The sequence below is a fragment of the Bombina bombina genome, chromosome 2, assembly GCF_027579735.1.
Source record: "Bombina bombina isolate aBomBom1 chromosome 2, aBomBom1.pri, whole genome shotgun sequence".
Lineage (NCBI taxonomy): Eukaryota > Metazoa > Chordata > Amphibia > Anura > Bombinatoridae > Bombina > Bombina bombina.
This window is the reverse complement of record NC_069500.1, coordinates 545540993-545559774: the sequence shown is the minus strand read 5'-3', so window position 1 is coordinate 545559774 and position 18782 is coordinate 545540993.

Genomic DNA, 18782 nt, shown 5'->3' with positions numbered 1-18782 from the left:
ATCCACTTTACCTGCTGGAGTGTATTCAATTGTTTACAAGTATTTCCATTAACCTTATATTGGCATTTTAATTAGTTTATTTAGCCTGTGGTATCCCCACTTATTCTAAAAGTTTTTGGCCTTGAAGAAATTATACTTCCAGTGGGTTATAAAAGAGGTAAGGTAATAAAATGTTAATTTTCCATTGTTCTCTACAAGTATTGGTGATTGGTTTATGGACAGATATAAGATAAAGAAGCAGGTGATATGAAAGTAATGAGATATGATTATACCTGCAAGCTCAACCCATTTTATTAGGTTGTCGCTAGTGATGTCGCAAACCTTAAAATTTCGGTTCGCAAACGGCGGACTCGAACTTCCGCTACTGTTCGCGAACCGCCATTGACTTCAATGGGCAGGCAAATTGTAAAACCCACAGGGACTCTTTCTGGCCACAATAGTGATGGAAAAGTTGTTTCAAGGGGACTAACACCTGAACTGTGGCATGCCGGATGGGGATCTATGGCAAAACTCCCACGGAAAATTACATAGTTGATGCAGAGTCTGGTTTTAAGCCAAAAAGTGCCTTAATCATCTAACATTCCTAATTTTTTTTTTTAATAACGTGCTTTAAAACATCAGGTATGATGTAGTATCGATCAGGTAGTGTAAGGGTTACGCCCGCTTCACAGTGACAGACCAAACTCCCCGTGTAACGCACCGCAAACAACTGCAAACAGTCCATTTGCACAACCATGAGTTAGATAGATTTGATAGCTAGACACATAGATTGCATAGATCAATAGATGCAATATTCATATGATAGATACAAATTACATAGATCAATAGATGCAATATACATTTGATGATAGATACGAATTACATAGATCAATCTATGCAATATACATTTGATAGATACGAATTACATAGATCAAAAGATGCAATATACATTTGATAGATACGAATTACATAGATCAATAGATGCAATTTATATTTGATAGATACGATTAATAGTTAGATAGATTTGATAGATAAATAGATAGATTTGATCAGTGGAGGCTCCTCCATTTGAGCACACTCGCACGCTCCCCCCCCCAGCATCCCAGAAGAAAACAGAAAAAAATATAATTTTTCCAATAGCCCCCTATTGAAAAAATTATATATTTTTTTACCCCCAGAAAAAAATACAATACAAACTTATTTTCTTTTTTTTATTACATTTATTTAATGATGTAATAAGTTACAGTGCATAATATTATTTTACACAATACAGCCTATAGCCCCTGGCCCCTGTACTAATTTACTCTATCTAAGCCCTAAATGCACGTGCGATAGCTAAGCTATGGCACTGTGCTTTGCGCATTCTAAAATTGCCTGCTGCGCAGCTCCCAGCCTCCCCATCCCCATAGTCTGCTGTTCGCACACTTCAGCCTGTGCGAGGGGTAGGAGGTGTTAGAGAGAGACAGGCAGCAGGCCAGCAGCAGCCAGTGTCAGAGAAGAGCGTCATCACTCACAGTCATGTGATGACGCTTGACAAGCGGTGGTGTCCGGACTTTTGCCCGGTGGGCCGCTGGTCCCCTTAGTCCCGCCCACCTTTTAATTATAAACCACACTGACACTCTCTACTTTGCTGATGTACCCTCTAACCCTTTCATTGGTCCCACACAACTGTCAATCAAGGCAGCGCATCAAAAGGGGCCTCGATCCTCCTGGAGGAGCCCTCTGCGTGCCAAAAGTCTGTAAGATGCACATTTGCGGTAGCGCCTGCATGCACAGTGGCAGCATCCTGGACTCTGTGTAAAGGAGTGGTGAGTGAAAGTTTAAGCAGGAACTTCTATAATAAAATTGTTATTAACACACTTGGGACTTGGGAGCTTATTATGCACTGTGCAGCAGCAGTACTAAAGACCCCCAACCAGGGCCATTTTAGGGGCGGGCTGCGGGCAAACCGGACTGTAGTAGCATAGCATTAGGATCAAAACTTATGTCTGTCACTGTGTCTGACCACGCAGTGCAGGGAGAGGGCCATAAAACCGGCATCCTGAAACAGGGCAATTTGCAAAACAAGCTTCTATCGCAGGCTGCCTTCTCTGTGCTGAAAGCCCAACCCCCGCTACTGTCTTCACTGCTGTGTTCGGCAGGGGAGTTAGCTGAGCTAAATCAAACTAAAAAGGCAACTGTGTTAGAAAAAAATACTGCCTTTTTCGTTTGATTTAGCTCAGCTAACTCCCCTGCCGAACACAGCAGTGAAGACAGTAGCGGGGGTTGGGCTTTCAGCACAGAGAAGGCAGCCTGTGATAGAAGTTTGTTTAGCAAATTGCCCTGTTTCAGGATGCCGGTTTTATGGCCCTCTTCCTGCACTGCGTGGTCAGACACACTTACAGTGACATGAAATGCTCAAAATGCTGGATCTCCAGGCCAGGGAGTCTCTGCTGCTACTAATCAGACTGCTTCCTGAGATAGTGAGTAAATGTAATGTGGGGCTTACTAGATGTAATCGTTTTTGGGGGGGATCAGATGCAACCAACTGCACCACCAAGCAAAAGAAAATATGAAAGTTCAAATAAAGTTGCTCCCTTCTGAAATAAAGCAAGCATATATATATATATATATATATATATATATATACAAAAGTTGATCCCCTGTGAAATAAAGTGTGTGTGTATATGTATATGTATATATATATATATATATATATATATATATATATATATATATAAATTTGAGCTATTTTTGTGCTGTATATTTATTGTTTTTAAAACTGAAAATTGCTCTGTAAAAGGCAGTTAGAGGTTATAAATCAGTCCCTATCTCTAAGGAACTGATCAAGTTAGTGATAAACACTTTTTTTCCCCCTTTCTTGATTTTTAACTCCTGAATGCCTGTGCACATAATTCATGCTAACTCATAAAATGATGCACAGATTTACAGTACATGAATTCTGCACACAGTTTCAAACAAGATGGTTTGTTTAAATTTTTTTTTCCTATGATAATGTTAACAGCCAAGACAAAATTTAAGTTTATTTTTTTCCTATAGACAACATTTAAAAGTAGGCTTGTGAGGTTTATGTGCATTGGGTTTAACATGAGGTTAAAAGCATATGATACACACACACAAACACACACTTATATGTATGTGTATATATGTTTTTCCATATGTTTAAGTCCATGTTATCCCCAATATTATACTATGCATGTATAATTAGTGTCTATCTACATGTATTTATGTTGTGATTTTTTTTCTGTCCCATAAATGTGTGCTTATAAGTTAAATGTGCATGTTTTGTGCTTGTGTTTTGTGCCTGCATGTAAGTGAATGCTGCGTGTGTTGTGTGCCTGCATGTATGTGAATGCTGTGTGTGCTGTGTGCCGCATGTATGTGAATGCTGTGTAGTACAGTATTTGTATGTTGTGTGACGGCATGTATGTAAATGGTGGTGGTGGTAGGGGGGAGTGGGCCTTTTTGCCCTAAAATGCCCGGGCCTTTTTTTGGTCCCAGTCCGGACCTGGTGGTGTCTTTACAGTTTCCGGACTCTCAGAAGGACGAGGTGCAGACATGTACGTATGTATGTGTGTGTATGTGTATGCATGTACTTATGTATGTGTATGCATGTGTGTGTGTGTGTATGTGTGTATGTATGTGTGTGTATGTGTTGTGTAAATTTATTAGTGTTTAAAGGGGCAGCTCTCTACAACTGTCACATTACACAGTTTTGTGTAATGACTGATTAAAGCTACATTTATTCAGGCAAAATCTTTTAAGTTATTGTGGCATAAAACAACTTTAGATTGTAATATAAAATATTTAACTGGACATGGAACCCAAATGTTTCCTTTCATGATTCAGATAGCACAATTTTAAACAACTTTCCAATTTACTTCTGTTATCTAATATGCTTTGTTCTCTTGATATCTGTTGTAAAAAAGGATACCTAGGTAGGCTCAAAAGCAGCAATGCACTACTGGGAATTAACTGATGTGTAGTGCCTGCACATATATGCCTCATGTCATTGGCTCACCCAATATGTTCAACTAGCTCTCAGTGAGATATTGATGCTCTTTCAATAAAGGATACAAAGAGAATGAAGCAAATTTGATAATATAAGTTATATATAGATATATATATACATACACACACACATTAAAATGGGCGGAGCCATCTGAGGGGCGGGGCTAGTGCTCCCCCATCCTCAAAAGTCACCAGCCGCCACTGGATTTGATAGATATATGATTTCCCTGACAGAGTATAACAATAAGACATGCGGTCTGGGACCCGTGGTGTGTTAAGTAGTACTATTCTTAGCAGTTTACTACCTGTTACTCCCCCTATCGGGGGAGGTCTATATGGGCTGCATTTTTGGAACAGGGAGATGGAAGAAGATGATTGGTCTGTCCTCCTACTTCAAATTTGGCCTAAACACAAGTGACTGTCTCAAAACAGTCCGGTCACGAGATAGATAGGTTTGATAGATATACATAGATTGATAGTTAGATAGAATCGATAGAAGATAAATAGATAGATTTGATAGATATATAATTACCCTGACAAAGTATAATAATAAAACATGCGGTCCGGGACCCATGGTAACTAGGTTGTGTTAAGTAGTACTATTCTTAGCACTTCAATCCCTGTTACTCCCCCTATCGGGGGAGGTCTATATGGCCTGCATGATTACCCTGACAAAATATAATAATAAGACATGCGGTCTGGGACCCATGGTAACTAGGTTGTGTTAAGTAGTACTATTCTTAGCCCTTTAATCCCTGTTACTCCCCCTATCGGGGGAGGTGTATATGGCCTGCATGATTACCCTGACAAAATATAATAATAAGACATGCGGTCTGAGACCCATGGTAACTAGGTTGTGTTAAGTAATACTATTCTTAGCACTTTAATCCCTATTACTCCCCCTATATACAATACTGTTATAACAAATATGATTGGTGGCACTAGTTGGCAAGTGGGCCTGGCACACACGCGGGCAGGCAGGCAACTGCAATTCATTTGCACTAGCAGACTGATGATTCACAGTCAAAAAAGTTTTTATTTAAAATATTTACACTACTGTTATAACAAATATGATTTGTGGCACTAGTTGGAAAGTGGGCCTGGCACACACGCTGGCAGACAGGCAACTGCAATTAAATAACAATAGCAGACTGATGTAAACGTTTTTTTTTTTTAAAAAAGTTACAGTAATGTTACAACAGATAGGAGTGATGGCACTCAGGATAGAAATAGGCACAGTATGTGCTGGCAGCCTGACACACAGGCTGGCACTAGTGGCAGTCTGGCCTGGCAACTAAAATTAAATAACACTAGAAGACTGATGTAAATGTTTGCTTTTACAAAATTGAAACTAATGTTACACCAGATAGGAGTGGTGGACTGGCACTGAGGATGGAAGTAGGCACAGTATATGCTGGCAGCCTGACACATAGGCTGGCACTAATGGCAGCCAGGCTGGCCTGGCAACTAAAATTAAATAACACTAGAAGAGGACTGATGTAAAAAAAAAAAAAATTTTTTACACTAATGTTATACCAGATATAAGTGGTGGAAAAAAGAGCTATTAATCACACTATATGATGTGGGCCTGACACACAGGTCTGATGGAAAATGAAATTAGATTACACTAGCAAAATGATTGAAAAGTTTTTTTTTAAAAAATTTACAATAATGTGAAGCAGATATGAGTGGTGGCTGGCACAGCAATTAACCACAGTATATGCTGTGTGAGACTGACACACAGGCCTGATAGAAAATGAAATTAGATTACACTAGCAAAATGATTTTAAAGTTTTTTTTTTAAATTTACACTAATGATTGTTAAGCAGATATCAGTGGTGACACAGAGCAATTAACCACAGTCTATGCTGTGTGAGCCTGACACACAGGCCTGATAGAAAATGAAATTAGATTACACTAGCAAAATGATTTAAAAGTTTTTTTTTAAAAATTACAATAATGTTAAGCAGATATGAGTGATGGCTGCTGGCACAGCAATTAACCACAGTATATGCTGTGTAAGCCTGACACACAGGCCTGATAGAAAATGAAATTAGATTACACTAGCAAAATGATTTAAAAGTTTTGTTGTTTAAATTTACAATAATGTTAAGCAGATATGAGTGGTGGCTGCTGGCACAGCAATTAACCACAGTATATGCTGTGTAAGCCTGACACACAGGCCTGATAGAAAATGAAATTAGATTACACTAGCAAAATGATTTAAAAGTTTTTTTTTAAAAATTACAATAATGTTAAGCAGATATGAGTGGTGGCTGGCACAGAGCAATTAACCACAGTATATGCTGTGTGAGCCTAAGACACATGCCTGATAGAAAATGAAATTAGATTACACTAGCAAAATGATTTAAAAGTTTTGTTGTTTAAATTTACACTAATGTTAAGCAGATATCAATGGTGGCACTAATCACAGTATATGCTGTGAGCCTCACACACAGGCTGAAAGCCAGGCAAATGCAAATAAAATTACAAATAATAATAAAAAAAAAACGACTGAAGTTCTAGCCCTAAAAGGGCTTTTTGGGGTGCTGTCCTTACAGCAGAGATTAGATGAGTCCTTCAGGACTGTAGTGGACACTAAATACACTAGCCTAGCTATCTATTTCCCTATAATGTCAGCAGCAGCAACACTAAACCTCCTCTCACTAAGAAAGCAAGATCGTAATGAATCTAAAATGGCTGCTGCCCAGGAGCTGGGATGGTCTGTGAGGGAGTGTCTGCTGCTGATTGGCTCAAATGTGTCTGAAGGCTGTGAGATACAGGGTCAAAGTTTCCTCAATAATGACGAATAGGGGGAGGATCGAACATCACATATGTTCGCCCGCAGCGGCAAACGCGAACAAGCTATGTTCGCCGGGAACTGTTCTCCAGCGAACTGTTCACGACATCACTAGCTGTCGCTTGAAAACACAAAATCAGCTAATTCATATACACAAATAAGCCTTAAAAAAGCAAATCTCATACATTTTATACTCTGCAGCTGTTAAAAAAAGTAATTAGAAAAACATTAATGGAAAAACAATTGTAACTGTAGTTTAGCTCTATTTTAATTATGTTAAAGTTATGGGGTGTTAGGGTAAGTTTTAGGGTTACGGTTAGGGTTACGTTAGGGTTAGGGGTTAATATAGTTTAATTTAGGTTGTTGAGATGTGGGGGGATGGTGGTTTAGGGGTTAATAGTTTTATTTAGTTGTAGTGATGTGGGAGGCCAGAGGTTTAGGGATTACTACCTTTATTTAGTGGCAGCGATGTTGGGGTGCGGCAGAATAGGGGTTAATAACTTTAATATAGTGGTAGCGATATCGGGAGTGGCAAATTAGGGGTTAACAACTTTATTTTGGTGGTGGGGATATTGGGAGTGGCAGATAGGGGTTAATAACTGTAGGTAGGTGGCGGCTGATTAGGGGTGTTTAGACTTGGGCTTTAGTGTTAGGTTTAAACGTAACTTTTATTTTCCTCTTAGACATCAATGGGGCAGCGTTACAGGGCTTTTCATTCCGTGATCACAGGTGTTAGGCTTTTTTATGACCCTCTCTCCCCATTGATGTCTATGGGGAAAGCGTGCACGTGCACGTCAAAACAGTGCTTGTATTTTGTGCAGTATGGAGCTTAAAACCACCATATCGCACGCATAAGCCGGCTGTTTGAAAACTTGTAATGGCTGCACTATAGGGGGGTTAAATAACGCAACTTTTGTTGCATTCATTAATTTCCCTATAGCACGCATAACTCGTAATCTAGCTGATAGAAAATAATATACTTTTTATTATTAAATATACATATTTCTCGGGGGGATGGAGCTGGTGGTGATTTTGCTTAAAATCCAAATTCAGGTCTATAATAATGTAATCTGAGGAAATCTGAAAAGTAGAAGCATCCTAATCCAAACTGCTGATCGCTTATGGGTGTCAGATAAAAAAATTACAGGGGCTACCACTGTAAGCAAGGACGGCCATGTGCTTCACTGGAGCTTAGACTTGATGTTTTCCCTGGAGCCTGGGGTACAAAGGGGACTGTTGCTACTGCACTTTGCACTCATTATTGCTGGTTCAATCCTGCTTGACAACTGCATCATGGATTATGCAGAATTTATCATCAGAGAGCTACGTACCCTCTTGGACGATTATCATACAAAGTTTGAGCACACATTAAAGATGGCGCTTCTACCCGATACAGTGGATTCAACAGAGCAAGTTCTCTTCACTCACAACGCTTTGGGACCCCAGCGCTTGACGATCATTTCAAACAAGAGTGAAAAAGAACCAGAACTTGCTATCACACTTTCGGCTGTTGAAGATGAGGCGCTTATGAATATTAGTGCTGCTGAGAGCAATGTTTCATTTAAGCGGATTACCGAAAATGGTACAGATGTGCCCCAAACGGCTCCTACATTAAACTCTAGTGAAGTAATACCTAGCCTGGACACTCCAACAGCCACAGGCGCGGTGGCACTCTCCCTTTATAATGCCCCACAAAGCAGAGATAATTTGCTTCATCCAGTTTTCCTGATGACTATCAACAGGGCCGCAGATTGAGACCTACTACAATGTCATTTTACTAATAGGAACTTTATATGATGACTTTACGGCCTGAAGTTTTAAGCCCACAATTGTTCCTGGGATCTAATTTTTAAGATAACCGCTATGGTTAATGTAAACTTTACACTATTTGTTTTACTGTTGAGAGAGCAAAATACACTTATAGGCCTCCTCTTAAAATTGGGTTTATTATATTTATGTGAGCAATGTGGTTTACTTGTATGCGGTTTGCACAATTCATGAAGCAGGCTAGTACTATCCATAAATGAGGAACTGCACCAGGACTCTCCTTAAAAAAATATATTATACAGCGGCTAGAAAGCAATGTTGCTAGAATGTTAGTGGATTTAATCCAGTTATCACTGTTTGCTGTTTATATGTATGCACATTGGGGCTTTGTTCATCTTGATGTAATTGTTTCCAGTTGTTTTTGTACTACTCTCCTATTAACCTCACGCATTAAGCTTGGAGGCGACTTATTTAATTTTGTAACTTAACAGTACTATATTGCTTCTTGTGTTGTTTTTTTTGCTGACTGACTTATATAAGCAACATTTTATGCATGGTTGGCCCCTATAAGTTCCTCCCAATTCTTACAGTTCGTGGATATATTGCATTGTAATGTTGAAGCCTGTTTATTCCAAGCTATGATGCAACAACGTATTTTGCTTATAATGACCAGTTGCTATACAGAATGCACTCACCTGTAAGCTGGGTATGTCCTAACATTTCATGTAATATAATTAGCTAGAGCATGGTTTAATCCCCTATGTGGGACACAATAATGCTTTCAGCCTATTTAATCCGGTTAGTGCATGCATATGTGAATTTACATACTTGAGTCTGCTTAAGGCTCTCTTATCTAAGTTTTGGATTTAGGCAAATGTGTATTCAACTTATGTTTAACTATTCTCTAGATTACTTTTGTACTCACGAGAAAACCGATATTGACATATTGGCGGGTGATGTTAAAGTTTGTTTATTTGCAACAGTTTATCTTGTATTTCACGAATAGCTGGCATGCAAATTATCTCTAACCATGAACCCGTTAACACCTAACACTCACCATGCTAGCTGAGGCACAGCTTATCACCTTATTCAGGATACAGCAATGACACATACATATGCAAAATTGTATACTTGAGTTCACTTAAGGTGCTCCTATTTGATGTAAAACCAGTCTGATTATATTTTAGCCTGTTTTTATCTACTCTCCAGGCTATTTGTAAGATAGCATGATAATATATATCAATATAAAACCTTTATAAACCCATCAAACATAAGAATTTACATAGAACTACTAACCATAATAGTAAGCTTTCCCAGCTGACTGCTAATAATAGGTAGGTTTATTTCAGATCCTCGATACTAATCCTAATTCACAACCTGTATACTTACTATCTGACTGAAGTTTTATAAGATAGGATGCTAGGTTGACTAGAAGTGTATATCTTGACTATACCACAAGCCATCCCGAGATTGACAAGAGGTTCAGAGGAGTTTAGCATCCTTCAGTAAACTAGCTCAAGTAAATCCTCTCTACTCCAGAAGTATAAGAACACAATTTTTTAGTACTTGCTACCCACCACACTTAACCCCCCCCCCATATAATGAGCCTCCTAGATTAGGAGGACTACATATGCATTTTCTCTTGTCTATACCGCAACCTCAGCTACTTCCTTAGTATTTACTCCTACATAATACCATAGTATTGACTACCTACCCTACTTAGCTCAGTAAGACTGATCAACATTACTTGCCAGCTGAGTTTATAATATTAAAATATTTTTTCAGTTGCCTTCTTTGAAGCTACTAAGATCAAGATAGGGGATGAAGGAGAGGCAGTTTGGGGAGGAGGCTTCACGCACTAACGTACGCGTGACGTAGGCGCATGGGAATCGCGCCAAGACGGGCTGAGCGAGACGCCACTGAACAGGCGATCTCGCATAGGGCACAGCCCGATACGAGCAGGGCCACTCGGAGGGAGCTGATTGTTTGCCGGGATCCACAGCCGGCGGACTCAGGACTCACCTAGCACTCCAACTCACAGGCGTACCAGTCCAGCTCCTTAGGTGGAGTGTGTGAGGGGGAAAAGGCAATACAAGGTACAGTGAAAAGTTTTCTTTCTCTTGCTATTGCTTGCTTAATTGCATTTTTGTATATTGTGTTCACTGCCTTGTGTGCTGCTCTCCCCCTCTTGCACCCTTACCAGGAGCTGGTTCCAATTTTTGGAAGTGTGGAGCTATTTTGCTGCACTAGATATGCAGTCTTAAAACCCCTTATAGTAAAATTGGGTCTGTGGATTTGAGGGTGTTATGTGTTAATTGTGTCATGGCCCCTACTGCACACGCCTTAATCTTTTTCTAAACGTGATCCATATGTTTAAGTACCTAATTGAAAAGGTCTCATAATAAAGACTTATAAGCCTAAATAAACTTGAATCTCAATCAGCAATACTAACAAGGAAGCAGGTGTTAAACAGTGAGCTGGGCTGCTGTAAAAGGTCCAGCCTGTATAACTTGGCACAATGGTGCCGCAATGTTTGTGAGTACCCTGTACTTCATTTTTTATTTCAGTAATTGTGGCGTTTTTTTTATGAATTCACACATGTGTGGCATATGCCTGTTTTTCTTCTCATCTTTTATGAGGTCAAATGGCGTCTATTCTGGAAACAGCGAGCTGGACTTCTGTTAAAGGTCCAGCCTGCCTCATTAGGCACATTAAGGTGCTGCTACTTTTGTGAGTACCCTGTGTTAGCTCAACTTTAAATAACAGACGTGTATAAACAGATTCACACATGTATTTTGCATTCTCTGCTCCTTTTCATTTACATATGGCTCCCCCTCATCATCCCCATCTGACGTGAGCTGGGATCAGTGATAACTGAGGGAAACAGCGATCTGGGCTTCTGCTGAAGGTCCAGCCTGTAACTAGCGGCACGACAGAGTACCTAACGAATATGTGAGTACCCTGGGTATTGTAATACTGGGTTGAAGTGGGGAGTTGCAGATACACACATGTGGCGGTCTCTTGTTTTTTCTTTTTATAGCCTGGATATTTGGGGCCTGGCTTCATAAGGATCTACACCATATCTGTTGAGCTGATATCAAAGGAAAGAGAAAAGTACAATTGGACTCTTACCCTTCGTTATTTTTTTAAATAAGCCTGGAAAGAATCAAATACCAGTGGGACTTGGAGCTTTCTAAGTGAACTCACTTGAGTATTTTGTTGACTTTTTGCTATCTGCTTTTTTTCCCCTTCTTTGATTTAAGAATGTAAAATCCGCTATTTATTAACTTTTATACTTAGATAGAGTCTTAAGCGATCTGATGCATGTATTTTCCTCGTAAACTGTTTAATAGGGGTTAGACCCTCTAGTCTTCCTAGCTTAGAAGTGGGGTATAATCAAATCCTAACTGCATATTCAAGGCTAAGCTATTAGAAATAAGCTATAGGGTTAAACAGAAGGATTAAATTCCTCTACAATCATCCTTTATGGATAAATTTCTTCTCCCCCCCTCAAATAACAGAACAGCTATTCTTACCCAAATTTGAGGCAATCCAGACGAGTGTAGACACACTATCACAAGAGATTAAGCAGATGGTAACTAGAATTGGATTAGCAGAACAGCGAATCTCAGATTTAGAGGATAGGGACATAGAGAAAGATAAAGACTTAGTATATGTTCAGAAACAAGTTAAATTTTTAAGTGAGAAGGTTGAAGATCTAGAGAACAGGTCAAGGAGGAACAATGTAAGAGTGATTGGAGTTTCAGAAGCAGTATCTGAAAAGGATACACTTTGCATCAATCCAATACACTTTGCAACAATCCAACTACCCTCTTTATTAAATATTACTGAGTCAAATTACACTTTTACAGTAGAGAGAGCACACAGGATTGGCACTCTAAGGAATCAAGAAGATGGCAAAAATAGACCAAGACCAATTATTATTAAATACCTAAACTTTCAAGAAAAAGTTAAGATCTTACAAGCATTTAGAGCACAGAAAGAAGTGTTTTATCAAAGTAGGAAAATACTAATTTTTCAAGATTTTGCATATGAGACCTCAAATAAGAGGAAGCTCTGTGCCCCAATTTGCTCACGTCTGATTCAGGAAGGGAGGGTAGTCAGGCTTCTATATCCGGCCAGAATCAGTATCCAGACTATGGAAGGGTTCAGGATTTTTGAGAATCCTCAGGATCTGGAACATTTTTTGAGAATTGAGCAAAGGTGAGGTGCTCAGGTGGTGGATATGAGATTATCACTATAGGCAGGTATACTAGGAAATGAACTATACTATCTGGGGTTGTTAATAAATATAATCACAAATGCTATGACAAATTGGGGTGAGAACAAGGAAGGGCATGTTTTTGTATTGTGTGTGTGTTTTTTTTTTCTCTCCCCCCCCCCCCTACTTTGTTATTATCTATATGCTAGATTTAGGAAAATAAAGACTAATAATGGTGGAGGCATGAAGATTTGGATCATGGAATGTGGGAGGGTTTACTTCCCCAGTTAAAAGGAAAGCAATATTACAACATCTAAATAAGCTTAAAAAAGATATTGGTCTACTGCAAGAGACTCATTTAAATGAGCTGGAAAGTCAAAAACTTAAATGGGGCTGGGTAGGTGAAGTAATATATTCGGCAGGTTTACAGTGGAAGAGAGGGGTAGCTATAGTCTTTAGAAAGACCTTAAAATATAAAATTTTGAGACGGGAAATTGACCAACAAGGGAGGTATATTATACTTGAGTTAGAATTAGGTTAAAAATTAATAGTATTATGTAATGTTTATGGCCCGAATATAAAGAAAAACTCATTTTGGGAGCTTTTACAAGCTAAATTATTGGACTATAATCAAAACATAATCCTTGGGGGTGATTTGAATCTGGTAGCTTCTGGAGCTCTAGATAGGAACCGGAAGAGGAAAGAGGCTATATTAGGGTGTAAAATACCAAAACTTTTAAGAAATTTTGCTTTAATCTAGGTTTATTGGACATATGGAGAAATATATACCCGGATAGCAAAGAATTTACTTGCTTATCCAAAGCGCATAAATCTTTATCACGAATCGACATGTTTTTAATTAGTGATAAACTTTTCTCTTTAACAAAAAAAGCAGAAATTATGCCAATCACTATTTCAGACCACGCCCCAATCATAATATCCATGCTAATTATGAAGCCAAAACCGATGAATAATAGACTATATTTATATAACAATTTAAAACTTTGAAGATTCTTGATAGATAAATGGAGTATTTATTATAACAGGAATAAAGGCTCAGTATTAAATGTAGAAATTATTTGGCAAGCCTTTAAAGCGGTAATGAGGGGAGAGATCCTTGCGTATGTAACAAAATTTAAAAGAAAAAATTACTCCTATTGGATCCAACTCACTAAACAAATTACAAATAAGTATCAAAAATATGCTATTGATAACAGTGAAAGTAATTGGCGAGAATACTTAGAAGCTAAAAAACAGATAGTTGGCATATTCTAAAAGAAACACAGTATGAGCTAAAGAGAAATAGTAATTATATGCAATTTGGAAATAAAATAGGAAAATTCTTGGCCAGATTGGTAAACACATGGAAAGCGAATAGTACCATATCTCTAATTAAAACTAAATACAAAACATGTACACTTCCCCAAAATATTTTAGAGGAATTTTGGCAATATTTCAAACGGTTATATCAAGACCAATCTATAGATCAGCAAAAGAAAGATCTGTTTTGGAATAGGGTTAAACTCCCCCAAATAGCTAAAGAGGATCTCGACTCGACAAATTGAAGTTCAATAAAGCTCCAGGACTGGATGACCTCTCAGGTGAACTTTATAAAATCCTTGCTGATGAGATTACCCCTATACTCTATAAGGTTTTTAATTATTTTTTCTAAGTAAATAAAACACCTTCAAACTACTTTACGGAATCTAGAATAATATTAATTTATAAACAAGGTAAAAATAGAGAATCAATGGACTCATATAGGCCTATCTCTCTGTTAAACGCCGATTACAAAATTCTCACATATATATTAGCGAATAGACTTCAAACAGTGATAGGTACACTGATTCACCCAGAACAAACTGGATTTATTAAAGGAAGGACACTCATTAAAAATCTTAGGAAATTAGAGATAGCGATTAACTATTGTGAATTAAAGAAGGAAAGGGGAGTAGAGATAACAGAAGACGCCGCGGTTATTTCGATAGATACACAAAAAGCGTTTGACTCGTTATTATGGGACCATATGTTTACGACTATTACAAATTTTGGTATTTATGGCAAATTTTCTCAGACTATCGCTTTAATGTACTCAAACCCAGGGACGATCTTAAGTGTCAATTTTTTAATGTCAGAGAAATTTATTCTTTATCGAGGGACAAGACAAGGATGTCCATTATCCCCTTTTCTTTTTAATTTGGCCCTAGAGCCCCTAGCAATATTCTTCAGGCAAAAATTGGTAGGGATTAATATTGAAGGACATAGAATTAATCAGGCTATCTATGCTGACGATCTTCTTATTTTTGTTCAAAACCTTAAGTATAATCTACCTATAATTATTGAGGCCCTAGACTCCTTTCAAGCCTTTATCGGCTTTGCGATTAATACAGAAAAATCTGAACTCATGTGGCTTATCAAATTGAAAAACTCACCAACAATTCCATTTAAGGAGGCTAAAGATCATATTACATATCTAGGGATAAAATTCTCATCCAACTCAAAGAGATGGAACAGTTTAAATTTTGTACCAGCTATCTCATCATTTAAGGAAGACCTAGAGAGGTGGAGGAAATTGCCCCTATCACTATCAGGCCGAATTCATCTAATGAAAATGGTTTCCCTGCCAAAATGTATCTATATATTCCAGGCTATACCATTATTATTATTGAGGAAAGATTGAGTGCTAATTAATAAATTGATAACACAATTTATTTGGGGAAATAAAAAGCCAAGGATGGCGCTCAAGCGGCTGTTTGTAAGGAAAGATGGCTGTACCAGATTTTGAACTATATAACATAGCATCTAACCTAAAATTTGTTTGGGACTGGTTTTCTGATAGGGGTCATTTCTCCTTTCCTGAAATAGAAGGAGCCTTAGCAGCCCCTTATGCTCTTAAAGCTTTGACACATATGCCCCCGAAATTTATCCCCAGAGAAATAAAAGGGATGTTAATTATAGATCAATCAATACAGGCGTGGCGCAAATTCTGTCTTAGAATAGGGACAAATTATAGAGGGTCACCCTTTTTAACGATCAGAGGTAACCCTGAATTTGAGGAGGGGTACGACTCTGCTAGATTCAATGCATGGTCAGATTTGGGGATAAATTATATCTCACAGCTTTTTAAAAGAGAAGACAACTCTATTAAAACCTGGTCCGATTTGGGGATAAATTATATCTCACAGCTTTTTAAAAGAGAAGACAACTCTATTAAAACCTTCGATGACTGTAAATCAGAGTTTAATATACCAAACCATCTCTTCTTCTCTTATATGCAACTGCGACAATATGCTGAATAGTGTAAGAAAATAAAGGCAATAGAGTGGGATAATGATATACTCAGGTCATATATGCCCCTGAAATTAGTCCCCAGAGAAATAAAAGGGATGTTAATTATATATCAACCAATAAGGGCGTGGCGCAAATTCTGTCTTAGAATAGGGACAAATTATAGAGGGTCACTCTTTTTAACGATCAGAGGTAACCCTGAATTTGAGGAGGGGTACGACTCTGCTAGATTCAATGCATGGTCAGATTTGGGGATAAATTATATCTCACAGCTTTTTAAAAGAGAAGACAACTCTATTAAAACCTTCGATGACTGTAAATCAGAGTTTAATATACCAAACCATCTCTTCTTCTCTTATATGCAACTGCGACAATATGCTGAATAGTGTAAGAAAATAAAGGCAATAGAGTGGGATAATGATATACTCAGGCAGATAATTAGTCTTTTCCAGGCAGGGAAATTCTCCATATCACACTCATACCAAGCTTTATTAACAATTCAAGAACAAAGTAACATGAGATACTTGGAACTAAAATGGAATCAATTCTGTAGAAACCAAGTTGAATTAGATTTAATGAAGAATTCAGGGGCCAGGGTGGCAAAAGCGATGAGAGGAGAATACTTTAGGGAACAACAGGTTAAGATCCTTTTCCAATGTTATTACACACCTGGTTGGCATGCCCGCTGGGATAAACTTAGTAGGAAAACAGTATGTAATAAATGTAAATATTATGCAGCGGATATGATCCACCTTCTCTGGTCATGCCCAGTAATACAAAGATTTTGGGGGAAAATCTCATTTTGGGCCACTAAAATTTTGGAACAATATTTCCATGTATGTAGATAAATATGCAGTATTTTTCTTGCTGACCCAGGAGGAAGCAGGTCTAAATTATCTATTAATAAATACAGCAGTTTTAAATTGGTAGGAAACTTATATTAAAATATTGGCAGTCCAGTAAAGAACCTAAATTCTCCGAATTTAAAAATTGGATAGTATATCAAATGTTTTTAGAACAAGCTTCAGTACAGGTACAGATAGATAATAATATCAAGATTTTGTTAATAAGTGGGGGACACTCATCAAGACATTAGAACAGGAAACCCAAAAATTTCTGTTAAACGCCGATTACAAAATTCTCACATATATATTAGCGAATTGACTTCAAACAGTGATAGGTACACTGATTCACCCAGAACAAACTGGATTTATTAATTAAGGACACTCATTAAAAATCTTAGGAAATTAGAGATAGCGATTAACTATTGTGACTTAAAGAAGGAAAGGGTAGTAGAGATAACAGAAGACGCCGCGGTTATTTCGATAGATACACAAAAAGCGTTTGACTCGTTATTATGGGACCATATGTTTACGACTATTACAAATTTTGGTATTGATGGCAAATTTTTTCAGACTATTGCTTTGCTATACTCAAACCCAGGGGCGATCTTAAGTGTCAATTTTTTAATGTCAGAGAAATGTATTCTTTATTGAGGGACAAGACAAGGATGTCCATTATCCCCTCTTCTTTTTTATTTGGCCCTAGAGCCCCTAGCAATATTCTTCAGGCAAAAATTGGTAGGGATTAATATTGAAGGACATAGAATTAATCAGGCTATCTATTCTGAGGATCTTCTTATTTTTATTCAAAACCTTAAGTAAAATCTACCTATAATTATTGAGGCCCTAGACTCCTTTCAAGCCTTTACCGGCTTTGCGATTAATAATGAAAAATCTGAACTCATGTGGCTTATCAAATTGAAAAACTCACCAACAATTCCATTTAAAGTGAAGTTCAAGTCCGCCTCTCTAGTTAACATTTTACACATTTACTTTCGAAAATATTATCATGTTCATTCATCATTTTTCATAAAACTAAGCTTGTCGTTTGAATTTTTAATCTATATTTACCGTCGGTATTGCTGCAATTGTCCGCCCGACATTTATCCGTTTTTGATTGACAGTTTTTCCCACATTCATGACCAATTACTTTACTTCCCCCGTGGCGTCCTGCCCCTTTTCACCATCGTCATCACCCACTATTGCGCATGCGTATTACTGCGTGTCGTCCTAATCGCAATGCTCGTTCACGCTTAGCGCATGCGTATTAGCCAGGATTGCGGAATCTGATACAAATACAATATAACAATGCTCCTGAAAGAAATAAGCCACGGACTGAAATTTTAAACGCATGCGCAAATGAATATATAATGCGCATGCGCATATCGAAGCCCTTGTTGTGCACGAGCTTTGAAGAGACTATTTCAGCTTCTTCTTACGCTAGATATGTCATTGCAGACAAATAAGGAAGTGGACCGGGGGAGGAGTATCAGTCAGAAACATCGGTATTATTTATATTCAATTTTCACGTAATTCATACATTTTTTTTTAAATCTAACTTAGCAACTGTGCTATTGAGAGGTTAGTGTTTAAAGGGGTGATGAGCAGTGAGGTAAAATTGAACTTCACTTTAAGGAGGCTAAAGATCATATTACATATCTAGGGATAAAATTCTCATCCAACTCAAAGAGATGGTACATTTTAAATTTTGTACCAGCTATCTCATCATTTAAGGAAGACAAAGGCCTAGATTTGGAGTTCGGCGGTAAAAGGGCTGTTAACGCTCCGCGGGCTTTTTTCTGGCCGCACCATAAAATTAACTCTGGTATCGAGAGTTCAAACAAATGCTGCGTTAGGCTCCAAAAAAGGAGCG